Source organism: Peromyscus eremicus, chromosome 1 (assembly GCF_949786415.1).
Source record: "Peromyscus eremicus chromosome 1, PerEre_H2_v1, whole genome shotgun sequence".
Taxonomy (NCBI): domain Eukaryota; kingdom Metazoa; phylum Chordata; class Mammalia; order Rodentia; family Cricetidae; genus Peromyscus; species Peromyscus eremicus.
The window spans coordinates 20956355-20974792 of NC_081416.1; the positions used below are offsets into that span (position 1 = coordinate 20956355).

General features: G+C 41.1%; 1 protein-coding gene across 2 annotated transcripts in view; it reads right to left on the reverse strand.

Moving 5' to 3' along the window:
* Nucleotides 1–17752, reverse strand: part of Lcor (ligand dependent nuclear receptor corepressor) — a 123057-nt gene extending 105305 nt beyond the window's left edge. For both annotated transcript variants that reach the window (XM_059258153.1, XM_059258160.1), the window contains exons 1-2: nucleotides 17643–17752; nucleotides 16821–16894 (exon numbers count right to left, since the gene is read on the reverse strand). The gene's annotated coding sequence lies outside the window, so the exon portion shown is untranslated. The remainder of the gene's footprint in view (nucleotides 1–16820; nucleotides 16895–17642) is intronic.
* Between the last annotated feature and the right edge of the window lie 686 nt (nucleotides 17753–18438).

The following is an 18438-nucleotide window of genomic DNA, read 5'->3' on the forward strand; positions in this document are numbered from 1 at the left end:
TTTAAATAAAACAGGCCTCACAAACACCAAAAATTACATGTTGTCTGTGGATATCGCTCTGGATAAATAAAATGCTAATTGGCCAGTAGCCAGGCAGGAAGTATAGGAGGGATAAGCAGAGAGGAGAATTCTGGGAAGTGGAGGCTGAGGCAGAGAGACGCTGCCAGCTGCCACCAGGACAAGGAAGATGTAAGGTATCAGTAAGCCACGAGCCATGTGGCAAAGTATAGATTAATAGTAATGGGCTAAACATAAGAGTAAGAGCTAGACAATGATAGGCCTGAGCTAAGGCCAAGCAGCTTAAATAATGTAAGTGTTTGTGTGTTTGTGGGCTGTCGGACTGCCGGGGCTTGGCGGGACCCGGAGAGAAAACTCTCCAGCTACAGTTGTCTCATCTGCATTATAGAAAAAAAAAAATTCGGGTTAGACTAATTTTTATTGACAAGAGCAAGTCACTGTAAGTGCAGAGGATGGGTTGGAAAAGTACATTAGCCAACTTTCTAAGAGGTTGGAAATGGTCTATATCTTGTTCGGGGTGAAGGTCATGGGAGTATATACAACTGTCTTGATTGTACATTTTAATTATATCTTAATGAAAGAAAAATAATTATTACTTGATCTTAGAAAAATGAAGGTAAAAAATGACAAGAATGTCTACTAAAGATACTTGTACAGCTGTGAATTTATAGGAATATTCAGTACAGCAGTCTTCTCTTCCCATAGCATTTTAATAATACATTCACTCATCCAGAACTCTGCCTTCACTAAATTTCCCCATGTGTCAGATTTTCCAGTTTTTAAAAAAGCCAAAAACTTCTACAGGAGCTGTAGGAATGGGCCAAAGGTTAAGAGTACTGGTTACTCTTCCAAAGGACCCAGGTTTGATTCTCAGTATCCAGAAGATGGCCCAAAAACATTTGTAACTGCAGTTCCAGGAAATCCAATATTCTCTTCTGGCCTCCTTGGGCACTAAGCATACAGACAAACATGACAGGCAAATCAGTGATACACATAAAACAAAAACAAAAGGCTGGGAGTGAGGGTACATGCCTTTATTCCAAGCACTTCGGAAGCAGAGGCAGATAGATCTGAGTTCAAGGCCAGCCTGGTCTACATAGCGAGTTTCAGGCCAATCAGGGCCACACCAGTGAAAATCTATCTCAAGTAAATAGTTTTTTTAAATCATACAAAGTTTAATCTTTTTTAAAGAATGTTTAAGTGCAATACATAGTAAATATATATATATATATTTGAAAATCAAGGTCTAATTTTTATTTCACGGTTTTAAAATATATGCTCTAAAAGCCTACCTAGAAGATTAGTTTTCTACCCAGTACCTTCTCCCTCCCCATCTCCCTATTTACTCAACTCATCCTGCTCTTTCAACTATCAAATTACAATTTATTTTCTCAGAAAGTCTCCTGGATTTGTTTTTCTAACCCCCACCCCCATAATACACACAGAGAAAGCCTTGTTCCAGAACATTTGTAATGCCACTATTTCTCTTACTACATTCTATGTAGTATGAACACAGTTTACTTTGTCCCCTCACTCACCATCACTGTATCCCTGTGTACAGATGCTCATAGAATATTTGGCTTAATGACTAAATTAAAACACAATCCAACCAAATCATCTTCTAAACTAATAACCCCAAAGAAGGTTTTTTTACTTGTTTAAATACTCCCTTATAAATCAATATGCCTTTAGTTGGCAGAAAACATTTTGGTTTTGTATCTATGAGTCACTGAGTAGCTACTTCCTTATCAACCTGGATCTCAAAATACAGGACTGACCTCTGTGTTATTAGTTTCTACCAAAACTTCACTCTTCTTTGTGCTGATTCCTCCTTAACTAGGCACATTTATTACTAACCCCTGTTGTATATTTTTACTACGAGCTTCTGTAGTTTCTAGGTATCACACATAAGAGAACTAACTAAAAATGTTCAAGTCAGAGAAGGGGAAAACAAGCATGCCCAAAGAAAGCACTCAATTTACCAGAACACACTAAATAAAAAAAACAAAACCATTTAACAAAATCAACTTCCACTACACTGATTAAGTAAATGCCACTACCCTAATTAAGTAAGTGTTCAGGTAAACCAAGGCCAAACCTTCAGACACAATCTGAACAAGTTGTTGATTTGTTTCATGGAGACATGGCCTTGCTCGTAACCCGTGAGCTCATGAGCCTCCTGCCCTGGCCTCCCGTAGTGCCATTACAGGTATGGCTGAGCATGGTGGTTTAAAAGGACTGCACAGTGCTAATCACACTTTCTTAAAACTCTTAAGATCAAAACCACGACCTGGGTGCTCATGCTGCGCAACCATGTTCCAGACTTCCTATAGAAGCATCAAGGCACCCCAGCTTTCAGAGTCCATCCCCACTGAAGATGGAGGGACAATGCCCAAGAGTCTTACTTCTTTCTTTTATTTTCTCTTCTCATGGTTTTTTTAAGACAGGATCTCACTATGTAACTTTGGCTTGTCCAGAAAACTGGGGGAAGATGGACAGACGGTAGCCACGGTGGGATAGAAACAAGCTTTCCACCACATGCTTCAGAGTGTGAAGAAGATATTACTAAAATTTAAAAAGTATTTAAGAAGTACAATGTCAAACATGTACAAATGAAAAACAGTTTACCAATTTGTTATTACTAATTTGAGATAGAATTAATTATTTCTTTTTAAAGTATTTGGAAAAAGAATTTAGGAGGGATGAGACGAACAGGGTCTCACTATGTAGCCCTGGTTGGCCTTCAAACTCTCAGAGATCTACCTGTCTCTGCTGGGATTAAAGACTTGCATCACCAAGCCCAGAAATGGGTTTAAAAAAAAAAGTTTGCTACATCCTCAAACTCTAATTTTTCAATAAAGACTTAAGTTTCTTAAAAGTGAATCTGTATACCACCAAGTTTTAGAGTATTATCTACAGAAAATACCCAATTTTAAGCTGGCATGGTACAGGAGGAATACAAGTTTATGGCCAGCTTGAAGTACATACCAAAACATTGTCATCAAGAAATAAACATATATACATATGTAAATTAGAAACTTGGATATTCACAAGATGCACTAGTTTGGTCAGCCTTAAAGATGTTACCCAACTCTGCAGAAAATGAGTCTAAATGCAAAAATATTAGTTTAAGCTGCCCTTAATATTTTGGTGAGACTAAGCAAAAAAGTAACTACCACCTCAACAGCTAGATGCTGAGATAAATACTTTCTTTTACACTCTGGCTTTTGACTCATATTTACTGTTGGGATCTCATTTTGTGTTCACTGTTGGTTCACAAGGAGCTATACTCTTTTGGAGTCAAACTCTCCAAAATTTAGAATTCAGCTAAATAGTAACTTAGACTCTAAATTGTAGAGGTCAATAAATACAATCAATCACATTATTATGGGAAGGGAAATATTCTGAATTTATAAATGCCAAATCTATAAATTCCAAAGGCACTGAAAAATCCCTATAAAACACTTAAAATGTATGAAATATGTATTCTCTTTCCAGAAGAGAACCCATATCTAGATGGTATAAATTAAGTACTGCAGCGGTCAGTGGTGGCGCACGCCTTTAATCCCAGCACTGGGGAGGCAGAGCCAGGTGGATCTCTGTGAGTTCGAGGCCAGCCTGGGCTACAAAGTGAGTTCCAGGAAAGGCTCAAAGCTACACAGAGAAACTCTGTCTCGAAAAACAAATAAAAAAAATTAAGTACTGTAAAAATATAGTCTAACTAAAGATAATCATGAAGTTTCCAATAGATAAATGGTAAGATTTTAATACAATGACCACTTAACATTGGTGAAATACTAACAAAAGCTCTTCTTATAAGATATGCGTAAGTTCTACTAAAGACATGTAAAAAGGAGCACTTATAAATAGTCTATTTAGTAATTATAATCAAAGATTTACTTAGTTTTTAAAGTCTACCTTTGACTGGAGAATCATTTTATTGTGATCAGACAAGCCCATTTAAACAAGTTAAACTGTCAGCTTACTTAGTAACTCAATGAAAATCTGAATAACTAAAAACATGAGATTGATATTTATATAATTAATTGTGCACAGAAAGCCACATTTCAATACAAGGCAGTACAAACGTTTATATTCCTCTCATTTTTTTATTTGAAATGAAAACAAGGTACTTCCCCTTTTTATGATGAAAATTTCTCCCTATTACCTTCATCATATGCATATCATATGTGCATGCTTATGAAGCAGTACTGTATCAAGATCAATGTCTTATTATTAGAACAGGGTATTATTTTCAATCATTTGCCACATCTTTCAGGACATAGTAGCACATGCCTTAGTTCCAGAACTTGGGAGGCAGAAGCAGATGGACCTCTGTGAATTCAAAGCCAGTCTAGTATACATGAGTACCAGGCCAGCCAAGGGTACACAGTGAGATCCTTTTTCTTTTCTTTACTTTTTTTTTAAGATTATAATTTAATTACAACACTTCTCCTTTCCCCTTCCTCCTTCCAACCCCTCCCATATACCCTTTTCATCAAGACCCTGCATAAAAAACAAAGTTGTCAAATCTCTCTTTTCTCTTCTTAGGGATGTCCTTAATCGGGTTTACCCTGTTTGCTCCTCCAACCTTATCCCTGTCACCTCCAAGTGTCTGGGAAGGGTATGAAAAGGTGAGGTACCTCCACAGTTACTCTAGCACCTTTGTTGAAGACCCCAGTGCTGTTAACTAAGCTGGTCCACACACTTACCAAACTTAAGGCCTGCCATCAGTACCACCTGGATCTCTTTTGCTTTCTTTTTCTTATGCTCAAACCTTGCTTGATGGTGAATGGAATGACCAGCCTAGCAACCCATGAAGGACAATTAAGCTCAGAATGGACACATTCAGCTCAGAAGCCTGTTAACTCTGGGTATCATTTAAATAAATAAATAAATAAATAAATAAATAAATAAATAAATAAATCTTTTTTAAGTCAAGAGAAAGACAAATAGAATTCCAGCTACTAAAGAGAAAGTAACAAGGTATTTTTCTATTTCAGGCCACAGAATAACAGAGTAATCCTATACAGGTTATGGCAATATTATAGAAAGAGAAATCAGAACTATTTAAGTAACAAAAACAGGTATGTAATCAGGAAAGAGAAACAAAGAACACAGAAACTAAATTCTAGTCCCAGCCCTAGCACTCTTCAAGATTATTATGAAATACAGATTAAATTTTTAAATCTCTTCAGCCTTGCTTCTCTACCATCCTTTAACCATAAACAAAATCCTTTCTCTTTAATTCTATTCTGCACCTGTAAAAATGGTGTTAACATCAAAGGGCTCTATCTAGCACAGTATATGCTAGCTTTTAAGAAACATCACTAGCCAGACAGGTTGGTACACACTCTGCCTTTAATCCTAGCACTCAGGAAGCAGAGGCAGGCAGATCTATCTCTGTGACTTCAAGGCCTGTGTGGTCTACATCCAGGACAGCCAAGGCTACAGAGTGAAACGATGTCTCCAAAAAGAAAAAAAAAAAAAAAAAAAAAGGGAAGGAAGATTGATCATAGAAAACAAAGCAAAGACTTGTCTTCTCCATACTCAAGTAATATTCGCCATTTCCATCTTTTTCCTTCTCTGGCACTTTGAGACAGGACCCTGCTATGTAGACCAGGCTGGCCTAGAACTCTCAATCTTTCTGCCTCCACCTCTGGAGTGCTGGGGTTACAGGTATATACTACCCCACCTGGCATCATAAATTTAAATTTATTCACCAGCCACACATAGTGTTTAACCATGTAACCCCAGTACCTGGGAAGTAGAGGCAGGAGGATAAGAAGTTCAACCAGCCTACACAATGAGTATGAGATCAATTTGCTCTACACAAAACCCTATCTCAATTTTTTTTGACTGGTTATCAATAGGGAAAGGTAGATGAGAAGAAGTTGATGGTATCTTACAATAGACTGTAAAAAACATTAATTATATAGTGTTTTATATATACATATATGTACATACATACACACACACACATATACACACACAATATCAAATATAATGTCTAAGACTTGCTTCAAAATAATTCAGTGGGGTTGAAACATGAATGGCCATTACTGGACTGGAGAGCGGGCTCAGTGGTTAGGAGCACTTGCTTCTCTTACAGAGACTGGGGTTTGGTTCCCACACCTACGCATGGCTCATAACTTTCTGTAAACTCCAGTTCATGGGACTCAATGCCCTCTTCTGACCTCCACGGGCACCAGGCACACTCAATGGTACACACACATGCATGGACGCAAAACACTCAGACATATAAAAATAATATACTCAGCTATGGACCCTGAATGCTACACTAGTAATTAGCCAGGCAAGAAGTGTCCACTAGTGCAATAATGCCAAGTCTGCTATGGAGGTAACCAATTGCTTTCTGATTGTATTTGAGGCCCACTCCACAGAAGGAAATGTAAACCTGGTCAAAACCCATGGCCGGGGAGGCCGAAGGATCTAATAGGCAAGCCACTATTGCTGTTTTGCTAAATGGACATACTGTGCCCATCAAATTGCCCTCAAATATTTATGTTTACACCCATAAATTAGTGATGCTGTCAGCCCTGGCCTAAAAAGCTGCTTTTTGCAGTAGGTCATTGATAGTTACTGAAGAGATTCACAAATGGTTGAGTGCTGAGCGTAGCAGCTTTTGAATGCTCAGTCCTAAATGAGACATCTATAGCACCCCTTCCAAGGCTCAGAGAACATCACCCAAGAAGCAGAAGAAAGGAATGTAAGAACCAATGAAGAAGTCTAGTGTTGTAGAACTGTCTTCAGGGTATGAAACAGTAACTGTGCTCTTGAACTCACAGCAGATGTGATCACCTGATAAGACACACAGAAAATGGGGTCTATAAGTGTTGCAGAATATTTGTTTAACCATGAAAAGATGTGTTGCACTTGTTTATGTTGCAGAATACTTAACTATGTAAGTATGTGTTGCATTTGTTTAATTATGTAAAGATGTTTTTACCTTGCCTGCCTAAGTCACTTGACTGGTCTAATAAAAAGATGAACGGCCAATAGGGAGAGAGGAGGTATAGGCAGGCCTTCCCAGCAGGGAGAGTAAGTAGGAGGAGTAATTTAGGCTGGGGGGAAGAAAGAAAAGTTGCCAGGGGACAGCCAGCCAGACACAGAGGAAGCAGAAAAGTAGGACATACAGAACGAAAGAAAGGTAAAAAGCCCCAAGGCAAAACACAGATGACTAAAAACAGGTTAAATTAAAAGAACAAGTGGGACAAGCCTAAGCTAAGGCCAAGCATTCATAATTTATAATAAGTCTCTATGTCTTTACTTAGGAGCTAGTTGGCAGCCCAAAGAAAATTCCAACTACATATAAGCATCCTGTGACAAAGTCAGAAGGGCTCACAGGGCCTTACCCCTTCCTGTGGATCTATAGCAGTTAAATGGCTGCCAGAAGAGGGAGAAACATTTTCTTTAGTGGTATAGCCACTGTAGGTTGCCCATGTTTCTAAAACAACTCTAAACTCACTGGATGAAAACAAAATGAAAAAAAGGAAAACAAATCATAGTCAAAGGACTAGCTGGGGAGAGAGAGGGGATCAGTAGGACTGCCAGAGGGAACAAGAGGGTAATGAGGAGTAAATAGGTTATGAGAAGTAAATATGTTATATTATATGCACATATACATATATGAAAATGTCAGGCCGGGTGGTGGTGGCACATGCCTTTAATCCTAGCACTCGGGAAGCAGAGGCAGGTGGATCTCTGAGTTTGAGGCCAGCCTGGCCTACAGAGTTCTAGGACAGCCAGGACTACATAGAGAAACCCTGTCTTGAAAACCCCCACGAAAGAGAGAGAGAGAGAGAGAGATGGAGGGAGGAAGGGAGGGAAATAAAGGAAGGAAGGAAGGAAGGAAGGAAGGAAGGAAGGAAGGAAGGAAGGAAGGAAATTTCAGAATGAATATGCATGATCAATACATGTTAATAAAAACCTGCTTTAGGACTAGCCAGACGGTTCAGCAGGTAAAGTCACTTGCCAAGCAAGTCTGGCACCCTGAGTTCAATCTCTAGAACCCATGTAAAGGTTGAAAGAGAACCAACTCCACCAAGTTGTCCTCTGACTGCCACACAAATACCATGACAAGCATGCCCTCCCATGATGCAATTAAAAAAAAATTTTATTTTTAAATTAATTTTTATTTTTATGTATATGGTTGTTTTGCCTGCATGTATGTCTGTGAATATGCATCATCTTTAAGGAAAAAAACAATAAAAAATACCAGATATGGTGGTACATGTCTATGATCAAGCACTGGCAAAGTTAAGGCAGTAGGATCATGAGTACAAGGCCACCCTGGGCTACATAGCAAAATCTTGCCTCAAAAATGCAAATAAAAGCAATTAGTTTCAAATAACAATTAAAACAAGTTAACTAAAAAGAATGTTTCAAGAAGAGTTTGGTTCTGTTTTACTTGTATCTAAGATATCAGATTAAATTCAGATAATTCTAACATTAAACTATCAGTCAGGTGTGGTGGCCCATTCTTGTTACAGTAAGCAGGAGAGGCAGAAGGATTAAGTCACAGTAAGCATGGGCTACACACTGAGCTCTGGGCCAGCCTATGCTACATAGTGAGGCTGTTTCAAAAAACCAAAAAGAAACCAGCGATGGTGGCGCACGCCTTTAATTCCAGCACTCCAGAGGCAGAGGCAGAGGCAGAGGCAGGTGGATCTCTGTGAGTTCAAGGCCAGCCTGGTCTATAAATCGAGTTCCAGGACAGGCTCCAAAACTACACAGAGAAACCCTGTCTCAAAAAACCAAACAAACAAACAAAACAAAAAGTATACAATTGTTTCCACAGATATAAGGCAAGTATATATACTAAGCTAAGTTAAAGTTGATGCTACAGTAAGATATATTACTAAATGTTTTCTAACCAATTTTAAAAATGGTTTTCATTTTTTTTATTATCATTTTGGGGGTGGGTTGTATGAGCTTTATATGCCCCATATGCATGTAGGATCTGACTACAGAAGAGAGCATTGGATCATCTGGAATTGGAGTTAGCAACAATTGTGAGCTCTATGTGGATGCTGGGAATTGAACCTGGGTCCTCTGTAAGAGCAGCCAGTGCTCTACATTTATTTATTTGGTGTGGTTTTTTGTTTGTTTGTTTGAGACAGGGTCTCACTACACAGTCCTGGTCCTCTGTAAGAGCAGCCAGTGCTCTACATTTATTTATTTATTTGGTTAGTTGTTTTTTGAGGCTAGGACTCACTATGTAGCCCTAGATGGTCTGGAGCTCAATATGCAGACCAGGCTGGAACTCACAAAGATCTGCCTGTCTCTGCCTCCAGAGTGCTGGGACTAAAACATTGTACACCATCACAACTAGCCAGCTAGTGCTCTTAACCCCTGAGCTCTCTCTCCAGCCTCATAATGAACCATTTTAAAAAAAAGAGAGAGAGATTTACTTACTTTTATGCATATGAGAGTGTTTTGCCTCATGACCTGGTGACCTTGAAAGTCAGAAGAAGACATCAGATCTCCTGGAACTAGAGTTACAAGTGGGTGCTGGGAACCAAACCCAGGCCCTCTTAAAAGAGCAACAAGTGCTCTTAACCACACCACTGAACCACCTCCCAGCAGCTAACATATTTTAATATTTACCTTTACCTTCTAACATTTCTAAATAAAAACAGTGAAATAGATGTAAGTTTTGTAAAAAATATAAAATGCCCAGGGTCTAGCACACACCTTTACCCTGGCACTTGGGAGGCAAAGACAAGCAAATCTCTGAGAGTTCAAGGCCAGCCTGGACTATATAGTGAGCCCCTATCTCAAAAAAGCAGAACACAAGAAAAAAGAAAAATGTGTTTCTGTAGACAGAGAATGGTGGTTGGTAACAATGGGTTTTCTGATACTTTTTCATGTGTATGTTAAATTTTAAGCAGTTAATAATATGTTTACCTGCTTCATTCTACTTATCAAAATTCTGAGACAACCTAGTTTATAAATTATCTTCAATTTCTGTATGGTTCAGAAGCTGTAGGACAGGCTGCTTTGCTGCTATGCTACAGTTATACTATGATAGTTTCAGTACAATTATAAGGTAAAACTGCAACTTTTTTCTCTTTAACATGAAATGACAATTGTATTGTTAATTTCTGGTCTCCCGTCACCAAAATTTAAAATGTCAGTCTAAACACCACTGGTTAAATCAATTTCTTTTAGCAATCCCTTTTGACACATCTGCTCCTACAATTAAAAAATGCACATTACACAAAACTGGATCCTTCTGTTACTCTGAATTTTAAGAATGTATAACAATTTCATTCACAAATTCATAAGAAACACTTAAAAATACTGGTTTTATGCCTGTAATTTCATTGGCCTCTTTTTCATATAAAAAGATTGAGCTACTCAAGTAATTCTCTTCAACAAAATGGATGGAGTGTGAAAGAAAGGAAATAAAAACAAGACAGAAATCATTAGACGCTGTCAATCACTACTGTTAGCTTTCCTAACTTGCCCCTCACAGGCCATTAAGAAAGGATCTGGAGTGTCTAATTTTGCTGTACACCTTATCCAATGCTCCACTTCATCGTCAAGGCCTTACTACAAGCTGGACATGGGGGCTGAGAGTTCACTACTGCAATCTCAGAACTCCAGAGGGTAAGACAATAAAGACTGCTAGCTCAAAAACTCACTACATACACAGTGAGACCCTGTCTCAAAAAACTAACAAACAAAACAAAACCAGAACATCATTTCCCCTGGCACTTTGTAGCACATCAAACCTACCTAACTAAAATGTCACAGAAACTGGGAGGGGACAAGATGGCTCTTTCAAAGAGTTCTATTCCAAGTACCCACATGGTGCCCTCCCACGGGTATTGTACACACGATGCAGACATACATGCAGGTAAAACACCTATACCCATACAATACAGCTAAATTTTTTTAACAAGAGAAACTATGAGTTAAAACAAAATTCAAAATCCTTTAAAAACAGTTTAGCAAAAAACAAAATAATCATAATTTTCCATAAACTATTTAGCTTGTCAGGTTTCTAGTTTGATAAAATGAAAATAAAAACATAATCTTAAAATTTTAAAGCATAAGCCAGGCATAGTAGCACAAATCTGTAATCCTTATACTAGGGTGGTAGGCAGAAGTTGGATCTCTTTGGGGTCCAGGCCAGCCAGAGCTACATAGTGAAACCCTACGTCAAAAGGGGAAAAAAAAGAAAAAAATATAGAATTTTCTCAATATTCAAACTCAAATTGAACACAGCTAGACAAAATTCTATAACAGCACTTTACTAAATCCAAAAAAAACCTACTTTGAGTAAAGAGGCATATCATATCATCTGTGATATTTTTACTCCTTTAAAAAGCAGGAATTTAGGGCTGGAAAGATGGCACAACTATAAAGAGCACTGGCTGCTCTTCCAGAGAGGACCAGGGTTTATTCCCAGCACCCACGGGGCAGCTCACAACTATCTGTAACTCAAGTTCTAGGGGATCTGACACCTCACATGGAGAAATATGCAAACAAAACACCAATGCACATAAAACAAAAATAAATAAATCATTTTTAAAAAGTAGAAATTTAGAAGATTCAGATAGCAAGATGTATCTGTATGTTATATAATGCCTTAAACTAACTAACCCCTTTTCTGATTCCTATAGGAAAAAAGCAATTCTTTATTGAAAACTTCCATCTCACTCTGCTTATTCCATTGCTCATATTCATTATTCCTCTCTCAAGAGGTGCTGCGGTTTAGCCCTCACTACAGTACATCTATCTACATGCTAACCTATAATTCTGAGAAAAAATTGCTTCTAAGACATATACACTGACATGGGTCTAGTATTCAGAATACATAAAGAACTCTTACAATTCAACAGTAATAACCAAACTGCAAAGGGGATAATAGATGTAAACAAACATTTTTCCAAAGACAGAAAAATGGCTCATAAACACAATAAAGGATATCTAATATCATCAGTCATTAGCTCAAAGCAAAAAAAAAAAAAAAACTCCCAAAAAAAACAAAAACATAATGGCATACCAATTCATATTCACTAAACTATTATTTTAAAAAAATCAAAGAGAAAAAAGATAAAAAATGTTGCCATGCACTTAGAAAAATATCAGTACATTTAAACAATGATGGTAGGAATGTAAAATGTCCCCAAAAACTTTGGAAAATGGTAAACTCAAAAAGTTAAAACATAGTCATCACATGAGGCATCAATTCCATCCTATATATATATATACTCAAGAAAACCAAAAATGCATATCCACACAAAAACTTGTACACAAATTCTCATAGTATCGTTACTGTAATAAAAAAAAAGAAACATGTTAAATGTCCATCAATTGATGCATGTACACACAAAATGTGGACTGTCCATATAATGTAATATTATTGTTTAGCTATAAAAGAATACAACAGTGGATGCATATTTCAACCTGGATGAAACTTAAGAACATTATGCTATATGAAAAAAGTTTGATATAAAGAGCCACAGAGTACATGATTTCATCTGTAAGAAACATATAACTAGACAAACCCACAGAAACGGAAAGCAGATTAGAAGCTGCCAAGAGCTAAGTCACAGAAGAGCTGGGATGACTGCCTATAAGCAAGGGGTTACTTTTATGGAAATGAAAATGACATAATGAAAATGTCATTAATGATGACATGTGCACAACTTTGTGAATTAGAAAGCAGAAACTGTACATTTCAAAAAGGTAAATTCTGCCAGGCATGGTAGTATACACCAGTAAACCTAGACCTCTAGAGATAGAGGCAGGAAGATTAGGACTTCCAGGCCAGTATTGCCTACAAAGTAAGTTTGAGACCAGCCTAGACTATATAAAATCCTGCCTCAAAAAAAAAATATTTTATTACATGTGAATTCTATTTCAATTTAAAATTTCAGGATTTGGACTTGGGATACCTTCCTATACACAAGAAACAGTCAACAAAATGAAAATGAACTAATGGTTTATAATGGAATTATGCCCAAAGCAATGTGCAAGTACACAGGACAGTTTTTTAAAAAGAGGGAGGGAGAGGGTTACTTGCAAACAAATTAAAAGATAGTATGTAGAGGAATGATGTTAAGTGTTTAACTTGAAAGTAAACAGTCTGGTGTGGTAGCACACACCTGTAATCACAGCTCTTGGAAAAAGGAAGCATGAGAATCAGATATTTAAGGTTAGCCTTGGCTATAAAATAAGTTTGAACCAGCCTAGGTTACATGAGAACCTGTCTCAGAACAAAAATAACAGCTTTGGGGCTGGGTGTGGCCAGTCACGTCTTTAATCCCTGCACCTGCCAGTCAGAGGCAGGTGGATCTCTATGAGTTTGAGGCCAGCCTGGTCTACAAAGTAAGACAAAGTAAGTTTCAGGACAGTCAAACCGATATAGTGAAACCTTGTCTCAAAACAAAACAAAAAAGACAGGGTCTCACTATGTAGACCAGACAGACTGGCCTCAATCAGAGAGATCCATTTGACCACCTCTGCCTTCCAAGTGCTGAGATTAAAGGCATGTACCAGCACAGCCAGCTAAATTCCACTTAACATTTAAAAATTCCTTCACAAACATATGTCCCCTCCCATTATCATGGACTGCAGCTGAAACTGACAACTTGTCCTTTCCGGTTTTGCTCACGTTTCTCAGGAATACAATACCATTTCCACACAGATCAAAATGAAGCTAAGAATGTCACCTTCATGAAGCTCTTCTACCAAGGGATTTCTTTCACTTCTACAATACCCCATACACCACTCATCTGCACCATTATACAACAAATTCTGACTCGTACAATAAACCGTATATACTTTCTATAAGAACTAAAAGTTCTAATAAGACCCAATTTTTGTAAGCTAACTTAAATTAAAAAACAAACCCCCCCAAACAAACAAAAAATTGAAATTTAGAGCAGTCACCTCAATTTTTTGTACACAATGTTTGATTTTTTTTAAAAGGCAGTTTGCTTAATAAAATTTTAAGTGAATTAATCACTTAGCTGTACCTTTCATTCCTAGTAATAACACTAAATTCCAGTTGCTAAAGGACTGGATAGGTTACTCACTCAGAAGTGTCCCCCCCATAAACATGAAATAATCAATCCTTTTTTTGTTTGTTTTGGTTTTGGTTTTTCAAGATAGGGTTTCTCTGTGCAGCTTTGGTTGTCCTAGAGCTCAATCTGTAGACTAGGCTGGCCTCGAACTCTCAGAGATCAGCCTGCCTCTGCCTCCTAAGTGCTGGGATTAAAGGTGTGCACAACCAACATCCAGCCAAAATAATCAATTCCTAACTATTAGAAAATTCAATGCCATCTGTGTAACTCACTAAGGTTAAAAACAGGCATTATCAAATACTTCTAGAATTGTTGTAGTTATAAACACATTTGATTTGACAGAATCAGTTACCTGAAATACCTTTCCATGAGTCAAAGAGACTTATTCTGTCCTTTTTTAGCCAAACTAGATCCAGCTAAAATCATACCTTTTCCCACACTACGCAGCATCACATCAGACAGAGGCCAGTCAGGCCTGGAACCTGGACGGACCCCCTCAACAGCCACCAAAGTAAACAAACACCCATCCTGAAATAACTGTCTGAACCCAGTACAGGTTCTGTTCCAATCCAAAGTGCCCAGTAGGTTTGGGATTTGGAACAGCCGGGATTTCAGGTTTTCAGATTATGGATGCACAGTCAGTAGAATCCCTGCAAACATTCCAAAATCTGAAAAACAGAAATTTCAACCACTTCTGACCTCAAGCACTTTGAAGAGCTACTCAATCTGTATTAACTCCAACTCAATTAAACTTCTTGTAACACGTGTTTTCCAGACACCACTGACATCTTACTCTCTCCTTGCCAAAAACAGTAAAAAGGAAAATTAAATTCTGGAAATGACCAAAACTTCATTTTTAACCCAAAGATTGCTATAAATTAAGTTTCACTTAGAAACCAAACACCCCTAAAATACTAAGACAATCAACCAAGGGAATAAGATATAAGATTAACTGTGCAGAACCAATTGTATCCGATTATTATTGTATCTGATAGTAAACAGTACAGCTTCTTGGGACTATATATAGGCTGCTGCCAGCCATTTAAATACAAATTTCATACCACCACTTAAAATGCTCCCCTTGGAGAGCAGAATTACACACAACAAAAGAGAAAATATGATGCCCAACTGACTTGAGCTGAAAAACTATGGACAAGTATTAGTATTTAAAACAGCATCTGTACTGTGGACTCTAGAGCTCCTGAACTTCACCTAAAAAGTGGTGATCTGGAGTTCCATGTATAAGCTGAGAAAACTGATCACCAAGTCAAAACATTCTCCAAAGAACTGATCTGATTTTGATACTCAAGTAAGGTGTTTACAGGAGGATTTTATTAGGCACAAAACAACATTTTGTCCAGAAGCAGTTATCAACCACTAATGCAATTACTGAAAAGAAAGGGGAGTTAATCGGAACACAAGGATTTAAAATCGAACAGCATAAGATAACTCACGGAAATAATTTAAACAAAAGCCGTATCAACACAAGACATCTACAGGGTCGCATTTCTCCAGTCCATAGTCTTTTAAACACTTTAGCCCTCCAGAACACAATCATCACTAAGAGTGAAACTAGCACTACAAAATTTAAAGATCCTTCTAAGTAATTTCAGTCTTTTTATATTAACCAAGTATTCTGAAAACGCCTCAGTTTGATGTTTCTCAAAACCTGCCATGTGCACTTTTACATGACGATGACAAATAACATAATTCCTGAGTGCTTAAGCCCATGTCACATTGTAGCAAATGTGTGACAGGTCGTGAAAAATAAAACAAGCAGAAGCAGAACAGAGCAAAGGCTAGCTGGAGCCAAGAAGCCTGTTTCCTGGAGGGAAGAGCAGGGCTTGGACTGGCAAGAGGGAAATTTTACCCTTTATCACAAGGTAAATCACACATACACACCCCAAAAAAACCCAAACTGCTCAGATCGTTATTATTTAACCAAGTATACATTTTTTAAAAATATACTTTTAGCCTTTGGACAATCAAAGTGGTATCCTAAGATACCTTACCGCATTGTTGCCTGCTAATTACATTTGATGTTAAGTCCTTAATAAATTCACATTACACATTTTCATAATGAAATACTGCAAAAATGGCAGTGTTTATTTTCTCTAAGTAAAGGTTGCCTTATTTTTCACTTGTTTAAAGTTTTAGTTTTGCTTTTTCATCTATTATAGAAAACATCCCTTGTGGGACATTGTAAAGGGCAGACCCTCCTGTCAAGCCAGAAGGCTCAAACACAAAGACTGAGCTAACCAAGTGCTGTAATTCTTCCAAATTGAGCCTCTCCACACCCCCTCCACCCTTCCCCCCAACAGATATGTCTATTAAATCAGTGTCTGTTCTCCCCCTCGCACAACAAAGAGAACTTCTCACCGCATGAAATTGCCGCTGAATGGACACCAGAAAGCAGGATTTGCATAATTCCTTCCAACGAAACCCCGTCGGGAAGGAGGGGACCGGGGGGCCCAAGCGGACGGACAGAATCTCCCAGGTTCTGCTGAGGAAGATCTGATTCCCAAGAACATGCCCCACCGAGATGGGGGGCTGAAATTCCGGGCCTCCCCGAGGACTGGGCGTGGGGGACAGAGGACGACGAGAGGGCATTTCCCCACACACCGGCAGCACCGAAGCAGAGACGGGGAAATAACAATGCTGGGGACATTAGAGTCAAACACAAGAATGGACAGAGGCTAGGGGGCGGCGGGTGGAGCAGACACCACACGGGCCACTTACTTTTTGGAGGGGGGTTAAATGTATGAGTTAAGCCCTTATGGTCCCGTCGGCCGCCGCACAGAGAGAAACGGGACCTTGGGAGAGAAAAACAGACAAAACACACAGTGTGAGAGGTGCGGCCCCGCCGCCCGGCCCCTCCCGGGCACCCCGGTCCACGCTCCCTCCCTCCCTCCCTCCTCCCCCGGGGAAGCGCGCCGGCCGCCCGTGCTCAGCCGAGGGGGACGAGGACGACCCCCGCCCGCCTCCCGCCCCCGCCTCCCCGGCCCGCGCGCACGTCAAACACAAATCCGCACACACCGACCCGTGCGTCGAGGACTAACTCCCCGGCCGCCGCTGCCAGCAGAGGAAGTGTAGCCGCTGCCCCCCGCGGCCATGACACCCCACTTGGCTCGCTCAGGCGGACGCGGGGCCTGTGACAGCTCCGGCTCCCTCCGCCCCCATCTCCACCTCACGCCTCGCACACGCCCGAGCGCCGCCGCGCGTGCCCGCGGGCACGGGGGCGCGCCGCCGGCGCGGGGGAGGGGCGCGGGACGAGGGCAGGTGGGGGCGACCCCGCGCGTCCCGGCGCGCTGGCGGCGGCGGCGGCGGCGGCGGCCCGGGCGTCCACAATGCGCCGGCAGAGGAGAGGCCGCGCGTCCGAGCCCGTCCCTGCGAGCCGAGGGGAGGGGCGCCGCGGCCGCGCGCTCGCGCCCCGGGGGGTGGGGGAGGGGGCCGAGCCCGGGGAGGGCGCGCGGGGCCGGAGCGCGGCGGCCGCTGCCCTGTTCCCTCCCACGCACGGGCGGCCGACGGCCGGGCGGCTCGGGCACCGGTGGGGAGCCTCACCTACACAGTGGATGAGCTTGTGGCGCCACGAGTCCAGTTCTTGCCGAAAGCCGCGTCTCTCAACGGAGCATTGCTGCCGCCTACACACCCTCGCCATCTTCTGCCGCCCGCCCGGCCCTGCCTCCGCCGCGGCCCCGCGCACGCCCAGCCGCGTCGCCCCGGGGCCGCGCACGCACCCGTGGCCTGGGCGTCGCGCCTCCCGCCGGGGGCGGCGCGGGGGCAAGGCCGCCCTCACCTCCCCGTGGCCCCGCGGTGGCCCGGGGTGGCCCGCTCCTCCTCCCGCCCGCCCGCCCGCCCGGCGTCCCCGCGCGCCGGCTCAGCGTCTCACGCCCCGGCACGGCACCTTCCCACGCCGGCGTCCCGTCCCCGCGCCGCCCTCGCTCTCCTGCAAGGCCACGGCTGCCCCGGCGCCCCCCGGGGCTTTTGGGTTTTAAACTCGTCCCATCTATCACTTCCAACCTGACGATCGCCCGACACCAACTGTTGCAAGTTCCGCACCACTGCTTCTCTTAACTTCTCCGGCGAAACTGCCCCTCCCGGGAGCCCCGTGGAGGAGCAGGAATAGGAATAAATGCCCGGATGCCCCTGGAGGCACTCAGCTCCGAGATTTTCAAAGGTGAAGTGTGTAGTTTGGTTTTAAGTTATCAGAGTGCTTCGCCGATATTCTAGTAAGCCCAATTTAAAAAAGAAGCAGCGTTGTAAGTCAAATAAAAAGCCTACGGGATCTCTACTAGCAAGACTGATCATAGCTGAAAGTCTTCAGAGGGCTGAAGAAAATTGTGCTAATAGAGAATGG